This window comes from Phasianus colchicus, chromosome 3 (assembly GCF_987193195.1).
Source record: "Phasianus colchicus chromosome 3, bPhaCol1.hap1.1, whole genome shotgun sequence".
NCBI classification, from domain to species: domain Eukaryota; kingdom Metazoa; phylum Chordata; class Aves; order Galliformes; family Phasianidae; genus Phasianus; species Phasianus colchicus.
Genome location: NC_143438.1, coordinates 62,289,572 through 62,308,343, shown reverse-complemented (window position 1 = coordinate 62,308,343; position 18,772 = coordinate 62,289,572). Strand labels below are relative to the sequence as shown.

Sequence of the window (18,772 nt, the reverse complement as noted above, 5' to 3'; positions counted from 1 at the left end):
TTGTATTTAATTTGGAACACAAAAAATGACAGTCTATTTTAAAAAAAGATCATTTTCACTTTGAAAATCCACATTGTTTTGACATGCCCATATTTTACTGTGCTCACCCAAAATGCCACTTAGTGTTTGGCCAATAAAAATCTGTCCAAGATCATGCATTTTGTTTATTAAACAAAGTTACTGAATATCCTTAAGTGTATTTCTCCATTATAAGCTTCAAAGCTGTGTGGACTTCATTATGTTTCAAACATTTCAAATGTGGCCTCCACATATCCTTGTATTGAGAATCTGCCTTACATGAACAGATTTCTTTCTTGTTTGTAAATCTGAAGGCAAATGTGGGGATAATGAGCATGGCTTCTGGATGTATAGCTGTCCCCAAGACCATGACATACACAGTGCTCCAGACCAGTAATGCACAACCAAGTGGTAGCAAAGGGCTGATAACTTTATCTTCCCTACACCACATTTCTGGTGTTTTCTTACAACTGTGAAGAGGACGGCACATGATCCAAAGTCACAGTTAAAGTCTTACAAACAAAAATGGATCTACTCTGGACAAGGAAAGACATATTAATAATAAGACTAAAATATACTGTGGATTGTGGAGCTGAGAACTAGAATTCAAATTTTAGTTCCCCTTATGTTAGAAATATATATGCCCAGAAAATTATGAATGTGAGGTATAACAGTGATCCCAAACAAAGCAACTCCTACTGTGATGGCAATTTTATAGTTAAGTGCTTTGTTCTTCATTACTATCCAGTATCCTATTGATTATTACGCTGTACTTAAGTTTCCCTGATTCCACAAATTGTCCTTGTTGTATATAACTAAGATGTATTCCATATATAAATGTTTTGATACTTTGGAGATTTTTGAGATTTGCAGACAAATGTTAGAAACTTGGATGAACATTATCAAAAACATGGAAAAAAAAGCAGGAGATCTTATCATTGCACATGATAAATTGTCTTATGCCTTTTATGCAAAAGACTATTTTGGATAATTTTTTTTTTTTGTGTGTGTGTGTAAATAAATGGATAAAAAAGTCTTCAAAGACACAGAATGCTAAACATCAATCATGACAAGTGTATGATCATTCTTTCCTGATCCCAAGCAGAAGAGTACTATCATCATATGTATTTTATGTATGATCAGTTGACTTTACAGTTTTATCTTTAATGAAGATTTTTGACAGGAATATATCCCTAGAGTTCTCTGTTTCCTTAAAACCAGAATTTCAACAAGAAAAGTAGAAGAGCAATTCACAGCAAAAAGAATCCTGAATATCCAGAAAAGGCAGAGAAAGGAAGGGTGCATGTAATACACTGTAAGCTTGGTGCCACCCTCCTGCTGCTGCCAGATGGGGGACCACAAAGATGATTGGAGGGCTGGAGCATATCTCCTATGAAGAAAGGCTGAGGGAACTTCTATAGCTTGGAGAAGAGAGGGCTTGGTGAGACTTCACTGTGACCTTCCAGTACTTGAGGGGAACTTATAAGCAGGAGGGGGATCAAATTCTTATACAGTCTGAATGTGACAGGACAAGGGGGAATGTCTTAAAACTAAAGGAGATGAAATTTAGGTTAGATGTCTGAAAAAAATACTTATTCAGAGGGTGGTGAGGTGCTGGCATAGCTGCCCAGAGAAGCTGTTGATGCCCCATCTTTGGAGGTGCTGAAGGCCAGGTTGGATGGTGCCTGATGCAGTGGTCAGCAGCCCTGCCCGTGGCAGGGGGGATGGAGCTTAATGATCATTATTTAAGGTTCCTTCCAACATAAGCCATTCTGTGATATGATATGGTATTGACAGTGTTTTATAGTTTCCAATATGACTTTGGTGCTTAGTAACATTAGTGGGCACCTGGTCTGGTGCATTTGAAAAACTGGTGAAACTGTTCATAGGGCCAGATATCTTCATCATATGCATCATGTTAAATGGATTTGGCTTCACCTACCAATGTCCTCACAAAGGTCAGGATCAGTGGTTTATTCCTGTCACTTTCAGTTCTTTGCTTGAAAGTGAAACATGTCCATCTAGAAATCCTGCTGCACTCAAGAATGTTTTGCCTATGTAGGAACTTCAAGGTGAAAAGGAGTGAAGAGGGTTTTCTCAACCACATATGTACAGCTTCTCAGAATCTTTGATGTTTATGTCTAAGGGCGGAAGGACTTCTCAAACTCTGACATAGTGATATCATGACAGATAGGCAGTTAGTTAACAACAGAATCCAACAAAACACAACAAAATCACAAAATTAGTAATTTCATGATGATTGTACAGACAGATTGAAATTACGTAATAAATTTTCAGGGAAGTGACACCAAAGCAACCTAGCAGTTCAGAAATCTCTTTTAAAATCATATGGCCTGGATGACTAGAGGGTTGTAACGCTCCACAACAACAATAAGGCTAACAACTCTCAATTACACCAACACAGTGAAGTCCTTAAGTGGAAAAAGCTGTTGACAGATGACTGTTTTGAGTTTAGTAACGTTAATGCTTTTATCACATCTTACACTTCTATCTTCTATTTAAAAGGAAAACACTGCAATCTCAGGCTACCAGGCACAAAAGCGTAAGTCTGCAGGCCAGTTTCCTGTGGGAATATCGAGCCTGCAGCCATGGGAAACACATTTATGTACAGCAGAAGTCAGGAAAAAAACAGTATCTACCATCTCTTATGAAAGGTTAATCCTCTAATCTTAGTTGTAAAGTATAGGATTTACAGTGAATACAAAGAATGCAGTTCCTCTCTAGGTCTAATCTATTATCAATTATCTATTGGATTTCCAACACACTTTATTAATCAATCAGTTATCTGCTCAACTTCTAAATGTAATCTGTGTATTGTAATGATGTATCTTTGGTGCCTCAGGCTAAATTAATTTAAAGTAACTATAATTTAAAGTAATTGCAGGCAGGGAGAATCATAACCTTATATTATTGTTAAGTTTTTGCATTGTTAATTTCACAAACACAGACAGGAAAGGAAAAAGCCTGCAGTGACTTGAAAGTCTAATGCACACTTTCTAACCTACTTTTATAATTTTGTACAGGTTGAGGGATATTCTTAGTAGGTAAAAGTTTCCGCACTTCATATGTCAAACAGCAAACTTCAATAACATTTTAAAAATACATAACTGTAGAACAAATTAACTGTCTTTGAGAAAAGGAAAATACGTCGTCTATTTTAATGCTGTTAATATGGTTAAAAAACATTAAAGCAAATAAAAATATTTTTATATTAACCTCAAATCTGTGAACGAGTTTTAAAAGAAAATTCTCACATACTTCTTGGCAAAAAAAGAATGTCTCCTGTTAATTTACAAGCTTCTAATAATACACAGTTTCTCAAATCTATTTCTCACCATCTGATTTACTTTATTTTAGAATTTCATATTTCAACACAACCAAGAAGTGCACTTGTCATGCAAAAGAGGCTGGTATAATTGAGCCCCACAAGTAAGATCAGCCATTCATGAAAGCTGGTCACCAGAGGCCATTTCAAACAATGCACATTTCAAAGTAATCTAACGTAATCCCTTTTCTCTACTGATTTGGTTTCCAGGCAGTCCTAAGCACATGTGTGCAGCAAACAGGAGGCTTATTAAAACCTGATGTTATATTGGAAGTTATAATGCCATTGCCTTGTGATTGAATTCCATGTCTGAGAGTCTTCAAAGAGATGGAAAAAAAAAAATCAATTAAATTTATATGCTTATTAAACATGAGTGTCATGATACGTGCAGTTTATTAGCACTTGCTAAATAATTAAGACCAAGAAAGATAATTAGATGTGCACTAGGCTCCAAACAGGCTTCTGGTATCAGGTTTTCTTAACCTTTAAAGAAAGTGGCTTTCCAGCTACCAGGTAGTATAATTGCTAAAAGACTCTAAGTATATTTCAACTATAAAGAGTAACCTTTGTGTATGAAGGAATTTAAGGTAATTTTAAAATTCCTTTTAAAAACCACATCTCTTTGCTATATCCCCGCTCAGCTCAACAGTGTGGGCCATTATGAAAACATGCTGTACAATAACATACTGACGATTCAGTGATCCAGTAAGTAGTCTTGCACTGGGAGATCATATCACAGAGGTGAACAACAGCAACACAGTTTGCACGTTTCTTTAAGTTCCCTTTTACGTCCACAGGACTTAGAAAGCATGCAAAGAACAGCTTTTCCTGCCTCATTTAGATAGACTACTCTTGAAATTCAAAAAAGTTGCTTCTTAGGTGCATTTATGTCTCCTCAAAAATCTGCAACGCTCTTTGAAATAGGGATTTTTTTGCTTTTTTATTTGGTGAACAGTTTGTTTTCCTAATGGACACAATTAACCTTAATATGAATATGTCATCTTTAGCACAGAGTATCTATGGATCCACTTACGTATGAGAAGACAGAGAACATGGCAATTTCCTTGTCATAACATACACAGCTCCCCTGCTGTAAGGACAAGTTAAGGTAGGTTGTGCTGTAACCACAGTAAGGACTGAAGCATGAAGAAATGGCAGTGCGAAGCTACACAAGCTGTGCATTTAAACACATAGCAGCACCTGTACTCTTAGGAGAGAATCTCAGATGTACTTTTACTGATAACACAGATGCCTGGGCCTTTCACAGACACCATGGGGATTTAGGTAGCTGCCATCCAATGGATACTCAGGAAAACTGGGCTGTTCCTGTAGATGAAGAAAAACTTACTCTATTATACTAAAGTACAGAAAGCAAACTTGCTTGTGCATCAGTACTTTGTGTACTTACAGTCACAACAAGAGTGCTATATGCACATATACACACTACAGACTGCATACGGTATCTGCTGAGTTTCTCTTTCACTTCCAGCTCTGGTGACAAATTCTCATATATTTTAGTTTTTTGGATTAGTCCCACTATATTCAAACTGAATTTATCTGGAATACTAAGATTGACTCAATGGGTCAGGTCCTGAGTACTCTCTTTTAAGGAAGACCTTCCTCATTAGGTCACTTCTTTCTGTCAAGTGGCTTTTCCAGTCCTGTCAAATGAAGCTGTACCTTCACTGATTTACATGCAAAAATACCTTAACAGACCAACAGATGTGTTTTCAAACAAGTTCCTCCTTAACAAACCTATACAATAAAGAAACCAGCACAGTAATAGCAGTAAACAATCAAACCAAACAAAACAATGCTACAAAAACAGATGCTTCATATCCTCTTCTGTGAAAACTAGTCAGTGAGGAAGTTGCACTGACTTAAGACTGAGAAGCACTCCACCCTCGCATCAAACTTATTTTTATTCACTTTTGTGATCAGGAGCCCCCGGTATTCTCCAAGCTGTGCTCCTTATGGAGTGCAAAGCATAGCACCAGTCCAGGAACATGGGGTCTTTTGCCAGCTTATCCCAATAGGCCTTGCAATCCCTTTTGCCTGCTGTCACCTTGCTGTTCCACTGTCCCCACTCGAGCACACACCTGGGCGTGCTTTACAGGCATTCCCAGAGGGACCTGTGGCTGACCCACTGCTAGGAAGACCAGAAGGTGATCTTCATGTAGTAGCTTCACCCCCATATTAGGAGCATTTCAGTAGCTATGTTCTACCAGGTGAAAAAAATTGTCACAGGAATGACAGCAATGATGAGTAAGGAATACAACTGGTGGATTTCAGAATCAAGATTTTCAAAGCAGCACCCAAGTCCTTAGGTCCTGATACACATGTTCTGCTGTGCTAAATAAATATACCTACTGGGTTGAATGGAACCGCTCACCTTCTTAAACCACTCTCTTGTGGATTCTTCAGTAAACCCCTGGCATGGGGATTCTTTAAGGTCTTTGCTGAATATTTCAAAATAAGCTAACCAGTACTGGTACTCGAGAAAAGACCAAACGGAAGCTTCTAGATACTAAATTCCATCTGAAAACTAGTATTTCTATTTTAAAAAAAGCTTGAAATAAGAATCACACTTTCCTGTTCAAGGACAGAATATGCTATATACAGCTTATCTGCCTGTGGAATACCAATTCACTCAGCCTGCATTCTGGAAATCTGCTCTCAAAGAGTTGTTTGAAAATAATCTTCAGCCTGAGATCTAAGAGACTCAAAAATGACTTGCTGAAATTATTCTGTGAATAACTTTATCTCAGAAAATATTTTGAAAAGGTAGCGCATATAAATGTGCTTTCATTTTCTAAGTGAAAATGCCTGTGGAAAGACTTTCTTCATCTTTCAAGTGCGCATACAGGTACTTTCAGATTCACAGTCCTGGATTCTGTAGATGAGAGCAGTTTTAAAGCATGGAAGCTGATGATAATACATTCAAGCACACATATTTCTATTTCCAGTGCTCTTCTTGTTATTTTTTAGCAGTAAAGAGACATGATTTTATATAATCATTATAGAAGATATACATCTTTCTTTATAGACAGTAAATTGCAAGCCTGCTTATGAGCCAAGATTCTACTAAGATGCCTGACACAGCACAGACGGAATTATTTTCTCCAGCAGTGATGGAGTGGGCAGACAACCTTATGTTCCAGCACCTGACTGTGCATTATGCAGATCAAGGGAAGACCGGAATGGAAATTCATAATAGTTAGGTAGAAAGCTTCTGAATTCTGAACAAGAATGGTAAGGGCCAGGATATACCAGAATTACTCCCAGTGATGAAGAGGTGATAGAAAGGCAAAGACTGAATGACAATGCTTTCCTTCATCTTGTTTAGGAAGGAATTTGTGAAGCATCTCAGTTTACAGTGATTGTTGGAGATTATCAATGCTTGCTTCACTGGACTTCTTTTTTTTTTTTTCTAAATGTAAATGAGATGTTCTTATATAAAAAGTATCTCATAAACTGCATTTCTCTCTTACATCAATGACCTGATTCAGGAACGCTCAGACCAGCCTATAGATAATCCACTTCTTTGTCCTTAGTGGGCTCAGCTGTGAGGTCAGATGAGGCTGCTCACAGCTTTACCAACTCAAGGCACAAAAACCCCCAAGGATGGACACTGCCCAAATGCTCTCGAGCCCTGTTCCGCTGCTTGACTGTCCTGAGGGTGATTTTTTTTCCTTTATATCCAATCTGAACTTTTGTTTAACTTACGTCCATTGCCTCTTTCCCTCCTGGAATGCATAACTGTCAAGGACTGGTCTCTGTCTTCTCAATTTGGGTATCTGGGGGCTGCTGTAAGCCCGCTGGTGCTACCTCTGCTCCCTTATGAACAATCCTATTCCCATAGCATCTTCATACCGGTCAAGTACTCCAACCTCCAGCCATCTTGAGGGCCCTCTGATGAACACAGATCACCACTGATTTCTTTCCTACACTGAGGGCCCAGAACTGGACACATCATAACAGACACCACCTAACAAACCACAGAACCTTTCCTTCTAATCTAAATGAATCACTGAAGATTTTCAAATAATCTGATAGACTGGAATAATGACTTTTCTATTTCTAATTATTTCTCAGTTTTCAGGATCAAGAATGGAGAATGCCATAGAAAATGCTGCTTTTGCTATAGTTACAGGCTTATCAAAATCCAGAAGGTAGCAACAGACTAGTAGGCTGTTTTCTGAAAGACACAGGCAAGTCCCAGAATTCATCATTCACCAAATCACACTTGCGTCTCTCATTACGAACAAGTCTAAGAGCCTTCCTACTGACTTTTCATTGCACTTACTTCATCACTGTACACTGCTTTTAAGAAATCTCCAGCATTTTCTCTTGCATTAAAAGATCTGAAATGTTAAGGGTTAAATTTTGCTCCTTGGTTATGGGAATTAGCCAAAATTTCGGGCTTTATATGAACTGGGGAGCTTTACGACATTATTACTTAAATGGTCATTACTTCAACAGAACAATGAAAGCTGATTTTAGACATTTTTGTTTTATTTTGTTCAGTTAATAAAGCTGAGTGATTAATGGAGCTAACATTTGAAAAAAAAAGTGCAACTTTGTATATCAGAAAAGAGAGTTGAAATCCCCTCTGCTCAAGGCCCCATGTAAATGTAAAGAGCACAGCTGGAATGAAACAAATGATCTGACTGGTTTCTGATGTGCTGGGTGGTGTAAATGGTTCACACTAACCACACTGCACACTCATAATATAGGAGCTAATTCATCTGCCATGAATACATTCCTGTGTATGTTGTCCTTTAAAATAAACAAGCAAAAATGAGTAATTTATCAGGAGATAAATGCTTGTTTTTCCAGTGGGATGCCTTCTATCCCATATGGCTGATTTTAAAGTCTAAGTCTAGGTAGCCTAAATCATCTATTACACCAGATGAAACTCGTACTGCTTTAAAATATGGGTTTTCAAATCTTTAGCACTGTCAACAAGTTCCAATTGTTCTTGAAAATATCACTCAAGTTGGTTAGTAGTTTCTTAGAAGATTATAAAATCCTAAGTACGCTGCTGCAGATGGTGTAAAATGACAATTTTCCAAAGCCTCTATTTACAAAGACATTGCATTTGCAGGAAGTCTTTATCTTTAAAATTAATAATGTTGTAACCACAATAAAGCAGTTTTACAGGAAAGGTCTGGAAAAATATTAATCATATCCAGCCTTATATATAGTAAGCTCTACCAATGCTTTTTGTTTCTTAATACTCTAAAATTTATAAAAAAAACAGATTATTCTTGAAGACATCATTGTGATCTACTCACATCACAGTGATTAATGTATTTCTCAGAGGTTTTTTTTTATTTATAAGAGCATAAAGTTATTAATTTGCATTTCCATAGACTCTTCTACTTAGTAAGGGTTACTTATGTAGGCATCTCTGATCATAAGCTCTTACTAATACTATACTTTGAGATGCAGGTTTCATAGACTAACAGACACTCCACTGAACTTCCCTCCAAAATTAAGGGTGTTTTCCATGGCTTACAGTGAAAAACAAACAATATCTCTTGGGCAGAATATTCAGAAAAACTCTACAGGGAAGTTGTGGCATAATTTTTCCTGTTTTCTGCCCATTTTCTTTTGTGGTAGAAGAATTCTACTCTAAAAATTAACATATAAAGGACTTCCACATAAAAAATGCTCTATCATTTGTATGTCCTGATACAGTATCTGGAAATTGCAACTTACTCCTAGGGAAAAGCATGAATACAATTTGAAAAAAGAACCCACAACACTTACTGTGGTAGTGTTAAACAGACAGCAATGCATCAATCTTCAAAGCTACAGAAGGGAGAATAACCTGAAAATGCAACACCGTCTTCCTATCTCTGTTCTGTACTTTATGCAATCTTGTAACGTGCTTTAATAAAATTCCCAACTCTCCTCAGTATTTCCTTTAAAACTCCAGTGCTTTCAAGCAGACAATATGCCATAAATCCACTCCTGAGACCTGCAGGGTGGGGATGACAGCACCCATACAGTACGTACCATAATCTACCTCTCTGCTGACTGCTCGTGTTACCCCACCTTCTTATTTTTCCACTTTACCAAAGGCTCTTAGAATCTTACCTCTTCCCTGGCTGGTAAAGTACCCTTACGATATAGATGTGGTAAAATTTAGACAAAAATACATTACAGGACATTGAGAGAGAAAGGATGTGAAATGAAAAATGCATTATACTAACATGTCATATGGCACCTGATTATGTTTCCATTATCTCCCACGTTTAAAACTCTGTTGACCTCTGGTCAGAGGCATTTATCTTAACACTGCGACTATTTGTAGGATCCTTTCACATTTCTCTCCGTGATTTTCTCTCCTGCAACTAGGTCTTTAACTATTATATTGAGTTACATATTCATCTTTCCACATGATAGAGCTGGGAAACAGATAAAGCGAAATGTTAGCACTGGCAATGTGTTTCCTATGGTTTCTAATGTAATTTTTATGTATCTGCAAATGAAATCCTCCCGTGTTTCAAGTAACACCTATAACCACATTTTCAGGGCACAGCACAGGCCAATGGCTCCCTGTGGGCCATGGCTGGGGCCTGTGGTTGGGCCTGGCTCAGTGAGGCCCGTGGCAGGGCAGGAGTGGAGAGTGGGGAGTTGAGGACTGACCCTGCTTGCAGCCTCAATGGGGCAGGAGCTGACAGTGTTGGGGGTCCTGGGCTGCTGGTAGGGTGGAGGAGCCCTAGGAATAGGCAGAACTGAGGGAACCTCATGGCCGTGACAACAGCAACACCATCAGTTGTAAATTAGATGATGCTCAGTACCTACATGAAAAAGTATCTATCTGTCTGAATGAGAATGAAACCCATTATCTATAAACGCAGAAACGCTGCCCGAAGAGTTGCAGTGGACAAATACATTTCACCAGGAAAATGTTCCCGATAAATCAACAGAATTGGTTATTATATGGGGAAGGGAGTAAATGAAAAGAAACAGAAATTACAATACAGTAAACTGGAGCACGTCACAAGTCATCACCTAAAAAAGTATGGTAAAAAAGGGAATCTTTACTATAAATTATGCTATCTTCTGTGATTTAATATTCAGTTCAGTGGTCTATACAAAAATATATCACTTGCAACAATCGAATGATACAGGTTTTAGCTTACAGGTGAGGACACAGCAGGAAGGCAATCTTAGGAAGCAAATAACCATAACCAAATAGCAAAGAGCTTTTGCTAATGCGTTTTCTTTTTAGCGTGAAATTGCTTAAAACCAAGGCAACTGACTGACTAGTGTGAATCATATGCATCTCCTAGACAGTGTGATAAATGTCACAAGTTAGTATCTAATACCTGCCTAAGGCTTATTGCTGAAAAGCTGCTCCTTCTGCCATCTGTTTGGAAAATATCCTGTTGAATAAGACTTTCAGACAAATTTTGAATGTGTTATTTGCAAACTGTTTGTTGGATATAGTACTTTCAGTATTTCTGCATGTTCTACAGAACATCTTTCATCTAAGTTCCCTAATTCATTGAGTGAACAATTAACTAATTGAGTATCACTAGTGCCAAATAAGTAATACTGAAAATGAAACAAAGAAAGATCATCTCAACTATTCTTTCTGCTCTGCCTAGACATGAGGTTCAGATGTAAAACCTTAGCTTTTCAATCTGAAAATGAATTTCAGTACAATTTTTATGATGTGGAAAGAAAACAAAAAAATACTACTAGGGTTTGTTTTCATTGGGGAAAAAAAAAAAAAAAAAAAAGAATCCATGAAAGCTGAACTGTCATCCTCTAGCCAGCTCTACATTTAATGCAAGGCACACTGCAGATCTCCACAATATTAAATGACAACAGTCATAAGTACAAGGCCCCACTAATAACCCTATTGTATTACAGTAGTGGTTGTTATGCCAGAAGGACTTTCCAAAACTAACACCATTCTGCAGTTTATTATGAATGATGACATGTCGAGCTAGGCTGGACAATGAGCCTGGATCTTAATGATCATCCAGGTAAGCCTCTTTAAAGATATATTTCTGTATGTTTTCATTCATCAGCCTTGCATCAGAGCTATGGCTGCCATAAACTTAATTAAACTCTTTACTTGCAGACTGATCACATCCTATTCAAAATGTATTAAGGCAAATGATAAGCCTACAGTGCCATACTGGGTCAACGTTCAAAGTAAAATTATAGTTTCACTGAAATCTTTTTATACTGTAGGAGTGTAAGACTGTATTTTTTCAATAATGTATACAGGTACATGTTAGGAGCTAAGTAAGGGAACTGGAAAAGATCTACTAATCTGTTTTATGTTTTTGTTGTTGTTGTCTTTTTTGCCAGAGACATGAATGCTATCAGTTAAGAGATTTAACAGTAGTCTTGATATTTCAGTCCACTGCTGGCATATGCTAGACCCAGGTAAGATGTTCTCTACTCTCCATCATTACTCAAGTACCGTTCCAGTTCCTTAAAAGGAGAAAGGGAGCTTATAGTGGCTGTCAGCATAGAGGCAAGTTTACTTAGCAGGAAGGAAAGCATAATATAGAAGGAATGATCCTGGAATTACTAATCTAGTGAGAAGATTGTTGCGTCATTTTCTCAAGTCTTTTAATTGTAATATATGGAAATTGCAATAAAAGGAAACTTAAATGATCTACTAAGCAAGGTTTTCTCTCCTTTCACAGCCAACTATCACCATTGCTATTTTGTGCTGACAATGAAGAATCTCTCTATCACTATTGGAAATTGTTCTGTACCTTGAAATAACCAGTGCTTAAAACAATTATATTAATCTTACTATCTGGCTTTCTCAGAAAGAGTGTTGACAGTTGAAGATGGGATACAGCTATTAAAAAGCTTGCAGCCTCCTTTATTTACCAAAGTGTCCTGAACTCTGCAGTTTTTCTCTGATGCACAGTGATTATGCATTTAGTTAATATTTCCTGCCTCTTCCATTCCTCGGAGAAAATCACATAATGCAAACACATCAAAGCTGTTGGCTATTCAGAATTAGTAAGTGATCACCCTGTGGAGGGTCTCTCAGTTTATGAATACTTCTAATAAGGCAATAAGTAGGAATATTCTCAATGTGTAATTGCTTACTCCTCCTCTCAGCAGGTTTTTCTTTACTTAATCATCAGCAAAATGTTCCATGTAAATCACAAAACAGTCTAGTTGTTTGATCATTCTGTTTCTTTGTGTTGGCCCTTTGATATTTAACCTCTCATTTCAAACAGCTTTACAAGGATGCTTTCCAGAGAAACAGTATGTCTCATTTGATGCTATATTAATCAATTGAAGAAAACATGTATGTTGCTAGGTTTGCAGTAAGTGTATGCATGTGAAAGCAGGCACAATCTTGATTCACAATGAATTCCTTTTGCAACAGACCAAGAGCCCTTCATCTTTATTGACCTAGGGAGCAGGTCAGATATGATGGCTGCTACAACAAAGACTTTGAATACAAAAATCTTTTTGCAGTCACACCAGCTAATCAGTTTGAAAATCTCAATTTTATTTGGCTTTAAAATACTTCAAGATAACAGCACAATAAGTCTGACATACTATAAAAAAGGCTAGCACTTAATCTTTTCCAAGCCATGACAGACATGCAAACTAACATCTTGACTGGAGATGGTAAGCCTTTTGACAAACTCTGAGTATCATCTGACCGGCTAACTAAAGCAACAACTAACTTCAGAAGAAAGTAAGTTCACTACCAGGTAAACAAACCACTTGTGTCTCTGTTAAAAAGAAAAGACAAAAAGAGTCCTTTTGGTAAGCAATAGGCTATGTTGTCCCTGTTTTGCACTGCATTGTTCACAGTCCTGGACAGTTGTAGAAAGCTCAATGAACATTTCTCCCTTCACCCAGCTTGGGAGCAAGCTAGGAAACTGCATGCTACTATGGCACATTCACCTGTTATTTTCTGCCATCACATACGTGGTGAACTGTGTGCAAGAGGTTCCTTAATTACCTAGATTCATGTAAAGAGCAGAAACTTTCTTTAGGTGACAACAAAAGAAGGATAAAATTTTCATAGCTTTTTGCCTGTTATCTTATCCAGCCTAACATGAAGAATAAAACTTCTAAGGATACAGTAATGCAAAATGAGTAGTCTTACACATGTATCTGCTTTACAAGGGAGGTAAATAGCTAATAATGTTTAAAATAAAAATAAAATTTTATCAGAGTTTCAAAAGAAGAAAAACCTAACAAAATGAATACTCTTTTCAACAACAGAAAAAGGTCTCTTACCCACAACTGCTCAGGTATTAAGGTATATGTGGCAAAGATTAGGAGGATCTTAGTTACTATCCTGTTCCACGGGATGAAACGGAGCATTTAACTGCTTTGCTCCCAGTGTTCTTGAATAAAAATCCAATACTTTGTTAATATTTATCCCTTTTTCCTCTAACCATGCTATACATACTCTCTTTCGAACTTGCAGAAAAACCAGCAATTATCACATCAAAGTTCATCAGTCCACCAGGGAAACTTCAATCCTTAACTGGTGGAGAATTGCTGCAGCTTTTGCAAACAGATCAGGCCAGCAAGTGTTTTCCCTCCTCCCTTCCCTCCTGTGATTCTTGTTGGTTTTATATAATCAGCTTAGAAGACCTCCTAGTTTTCCTGTGATGCCATACACTATCCTAGACATCAAAAAGATTTTTATACTGCTGTTATTTTTATACAGGGGAAATAAAAGAATAACAATGATTCAACCATGCTGCACAATATATCCAGTCTGAAAAAGTCTGAAGAATTAAATCTTTCCTTAAATTTCCTGAAAGCTCAATTCTGAAGTTATTGGCAAAATTCTTACTTCAATAGTATCAGAAGAATTCAAGAAAGAAGGTGAGCAGTGCAGAAGAAAATGAGAAATGTTAAAGTTACTGAACATTAGAAAAACTGAGAACCACTGTAAAATGAAGAGCTCTGCTCCTACCAATAGCAGGAACATTAAATGAAAAAGGTATGAGTCGAGTCCCCAAGATAAATCTAGAAATAGGTTTCAAAATAATGATATTCTTAAACAATAATAAATGCTCCATTCATGTTACTTATCTTTTGGAGTCATAACTTTTATGGTTGTACATCTTGAAAGTTTTTTTGGCAATCAGTAGACCTAAAGAAAATTTCTTTTTCTTCCAAATGAGAGATAAGTTTTCCTAGAATCATATGGTGCCAAAATAGAGATGTCTGATAAAGCAGAGAGAACTGGCAATACTAAAATTATGTTTTCTTCAGAGTTGAAGAAGGAAGTGTTCTGATGACATAAAATGGGAAGGGCATCACATTCATCTGTGTTGCTAGCCTCACTAGAGAATAGATGACCAAACATCATTAATTCTGAGTGTATTACTTATTTTGGCTCCTGTACCTTTGCACAATGAATTGATTTAGGTATGTAGGAATCTTGATGCTAATCAAAACATGGCTTCAGTGTCATGTAGCCTGCTAGTGTGGGCAGGTTACCTCCACTAAAACAAAGTATCATTCAGTGCTTAAAAAAATCATTAAAATAAATTAACAAATTTGGCAGGAATGTCAGGGAATACTGCTCCATTTTGTCTGAAGTATCATTTCTTCCTGACTGCTATTTCTGGCTCTGATCCTCTGCAGAACTCTTGTGGCCAAGTCCTATTAAATAAGAGTCTTTCCTGCTATATATACCAAGCCTTCACAGTATCGTAAAAACAAACCCCAATATTTTTATTCAGCTTAATGTTTTAATGTCATTAGTTGATTTTATTTAATCATTTAATCCATATTCCCCAGTGCCTCCTTTAAAAAGAGAGTAGGAGTAGGGAACAAGCCTATGTACTGAGCCAAGACAGGCATAAGTTTCTGAAGCATGGTTTTCATTTTGATAGTGCTACAAATTTCTAATTCTATGTTTCTCTTTAATACAATAAGCTGTTCTCAGGTTTAATACGGTGGGGTCACATCTGGAAAGCCAGAGAACCATACAAAGCTGAAATTTTAGTCCTTCTCCCCAGCTCTCCTTATGAAGGGGTGAACAGGTAAGACCTTCCTGAATGACAGACTCTTACCATGCACTACACTGGGTGATCATTTTGGAGAAGAACCCTCTCTTGTACTCATTTTGACAGGGCAGACCAGGAGAAGAGGGAGACAGAAGTACTGTTTCTTCTCCCAGTAACAGAAAGTTCTGCTGTTCTCCTGCTGTGTGCAGGCAAGATTGAGAACACTGGTACCACTGCTACACCTTGACATAACTCAATGGCCTTAAGTTACTTGCACACCCTGGTAATACAGGGTTCCTTACGTTACTAATTTTATGTAAATTCAGTAATGTTCTTTACTGTGCTTTCATTTTTCAGCACTTATTCCTCATTGTTCAAGATTCAATGTGGTTGGCCTAGAAAAGCAAACTCAAGAATTAACAACATTTTTTTTTAGAAGTGGACTTTGTTAAAAAGTGGCTTGACATATTGAACAGCTGGTTTGTTCAAATAGATAATACAAGTGAACATTTGCGCTTGGGTTCAGAACATGAATATTCGCAGAACAAAATACAGAGTACTGAGGAATTTTGCCTAAGGCTATGGAATGAATGAACTGAATCATCCTCTGAAAAAGTGAAATTTATTCAACTTGGAACTAAGCATGTAAAATACAGAAACCAATCAGTATAATATAGAAAATAAGTTGGCATCCGAGCTGTGAAATGTTATTATATTTTTGTTTTATGATTAGTATATTTCCCTGCTCATGTTACACAGGTAGCTCTGAAAGTAAAGCCTCCTATTACTTTCTGTGGAAACTACAACTGATCCTAAGAACACAATAACACTATTTGATAGAGCAAAGTCTCAGCTACAAAATGCGATTTTTCAGTGTGCTGCCCAGGGTTGTGGTGGAGTCACCATCCCTGGCAGTGTTCAAGAAATGTTTAGATGTTGTACTGAGGGTGTAGTGGAAATATGGGTGGTAGGTGGACAGTTGGACTGGATGATCTTAAAAGGTCTTTTTCAACCTCTGTGATTCTATGACTCTATAGTCACCACCATTAGTTATGCATTTTTACCAGCAATGAACAAGAGCCTGCATGCCACACTGTTATGCTTTTATGATTTTTGATTACCAGTATTCCACATCATAACATCATGTAGTGCACTGGGAGTTAAAGAGTTAATGCTCCAGTTCCAGGTACCTGTCTGGAAGAGAAGAACAACTACATACCCCAGAGGACTTTGTGTTCAGAGAGGGGATATATGCTTTGTGGATCACCTGACCTTCCCTTTTCCTTTTTCCGTCTCTCTCTCATCCCTGCTGCTCAACCTGATGTACGTCTCACAATAGCATTATGGTGAGGCCTTTCCACTTTTCAGACACTTTCTCTCATTATATTTATTAGCTTTAATTAGCTTTAATTCTAATTATACTGTATTATAGTGTGTTGTCTTGCATTCCAATACCGTATTTAGTAAATTAGTTTGTTTCTCCTCAGATCGTTGCTGCTGCTCTTAATTATTTTGGGGTCCCCTGCATCCCCTTTCCAGAGATGCAAAATTGTGAATCCCTCCACCCCGCTCATCACAGAACCAGGTCAAACCAGCCCATAAACCGTTGACACACCCTTGCAACAATCTGCACCAGAGTAGGTGACCCACTGTCACTGCTGTCACTGTTACCACCAGGACAGTGTCACAGGTCTGTCATGCAAAAGTCAAGTACACTGAACTACCCTGAAGTTCAATACTTACAGGTGAAAATAACAGTGGAGATTATTAAGGCAATTTTTAAGGTTTCTGTTATAAACACAGCAACACCATTCCTCTCGGATAAAAACCCACTATCAGGACTAAAGTCTTTGTCCCATCAACACTCAGGTTCAGCAATATAGCATGCATGGTTATGTGCTGTTAGAAACACGTAACGGATTTCCAAGATGCTACAGAACACTGCACTATAAAAAGTTTACTAGATAGCAGTGATGCTCAAATAAAAGTTGCTCTGGTTTGGATTTAGTCATAAGCACTGGTTTTCATCTACAGAGAAACAGTTCTGAGCATTGTACCCAACAGATCATCTCTTTCCATGAACTATAATTCAAAGTGGGGACACCTTGAAGCCTGGCCCATTAGTGTGAAACTGAATGTTAGCTGGAAGACAGTAGATGAGTTTACCTGCAGGACACTCAAAATGTCTCTGAAACTTTAGGGAGAGGTGAAAGCTTATTAAAGAGAGATTATTAAAGAGAGGCAGTATGTTTGTGGCCCAGTGGTTTTTGCAGCTTGGATTGCCTTCTTCCAATGGGCTGAGGAAATTCAGTCAAATAATACAGCATCTGAAAAGTTGGATTACACTGCAGGAAGGGCAGAGATTGTAAAAAATTTATTTTAAAAATTATTAATTTTAATGAATTTATTGTATGCCTATAAGCTTGCACAATCAGAATATAAAAAAGAAATACTCTCAATACTTCATCTGAGGTACAATATTCTTACTTATCGCCTTCAGGCACAGCATATGGTAAGACTGCTGCTTGTCTAGATACAAGGTCATGATTAACTGATGATTAATTAGTTTAACTTAACTGTCATCAAGTTTACTACTCTCATAAGTAATTTTTTAAATGAATTAGATTGTGTAGACAAACTTGGGCAATTATTGACATAGTTCAAATAATTCAACACTTCTAGCAGAAATGCTCAAAGAAATACAAGCAAACTGAAGTCTTACCAAATGTCCCAATTTTCCCTGGGGTCACATGCAACAGATTTTTTTGACTCCACAGAGCTTTCAGAATCTGTTCCACATGGCATGTCTTTTGTCCTTGTTTTGATAAGAAAAGATTAAGGGACCTGCCCAGGCAAATAACAAGACATGATTGAAACTACCTGCATTTACTGGAGTTCCCAATGCATTCAACAGACAATACGAACAGTAGTTTGCTTCCCACTTTAATCAGTATCTTAATTTTGTCCCTGTTGACATTAAGTGTTCAGTCAGAACCTTGTCTACAGTTACAGTCTATATTTTCTATATGAGATTGTTACCATCTGGGTCAACAGGGCTGTATGCTATCAAACACATGCACATGCACAAATGGCTGCACTCCAGTGATAAACAGAACCATTCTAATATCGCTCTTACCTACCTTTCAAATTGTGAAGCTTAATTAATTTATATTTTTAGAGAGTTCTTGTTGATGAGTTGCTACAGAAATTAAAAATACTTGTAATCCATTGAAGATTGTTGCTTCAGCACAAGTAAGATACTTTATTTGCTATGTTTTCTTTAATTATGTTTCAGGCTTGTCTGTTGATGTTAGTTTTCCACTGTCTGACAACATGCTAGAGGCTTTTGGATTTAATTTATACATAAGTTAATGTCACATTTTTGGAACGTCCATTTCTTCAAGTAAGATTTTTTAAA

At 37.3% G+C, this 18,772-nt stretch overlaps 1 protein-coding gene across 4 annotated transcripts in view; it reads right to left on the bottom strand.

The window, feature by feature from the left end:
* The window catches only part of SULF1 (sulfatase 1), a 125,686-nt gene that overhangs the window by 69,858 nt on the left and 37,056 nt on the right, over positions 1-18,772 (bottom strand). The window contains exon 1 of one of the 4 annotated variants that reach the window (XM_090137687.1): positions 18,077-18,092. The exons of the other annotated variants lie outside the window; for them this stretch is intronic. The gene's annotated coding sequence lies outside the window, so the exon portion shown is untranslated. Of the gene's footprint in view, positions 1-18,076; positions 18,093-18,772 lie in introns of those variants that run through there. 4 annotated transcript variants of the gene reach the window in all.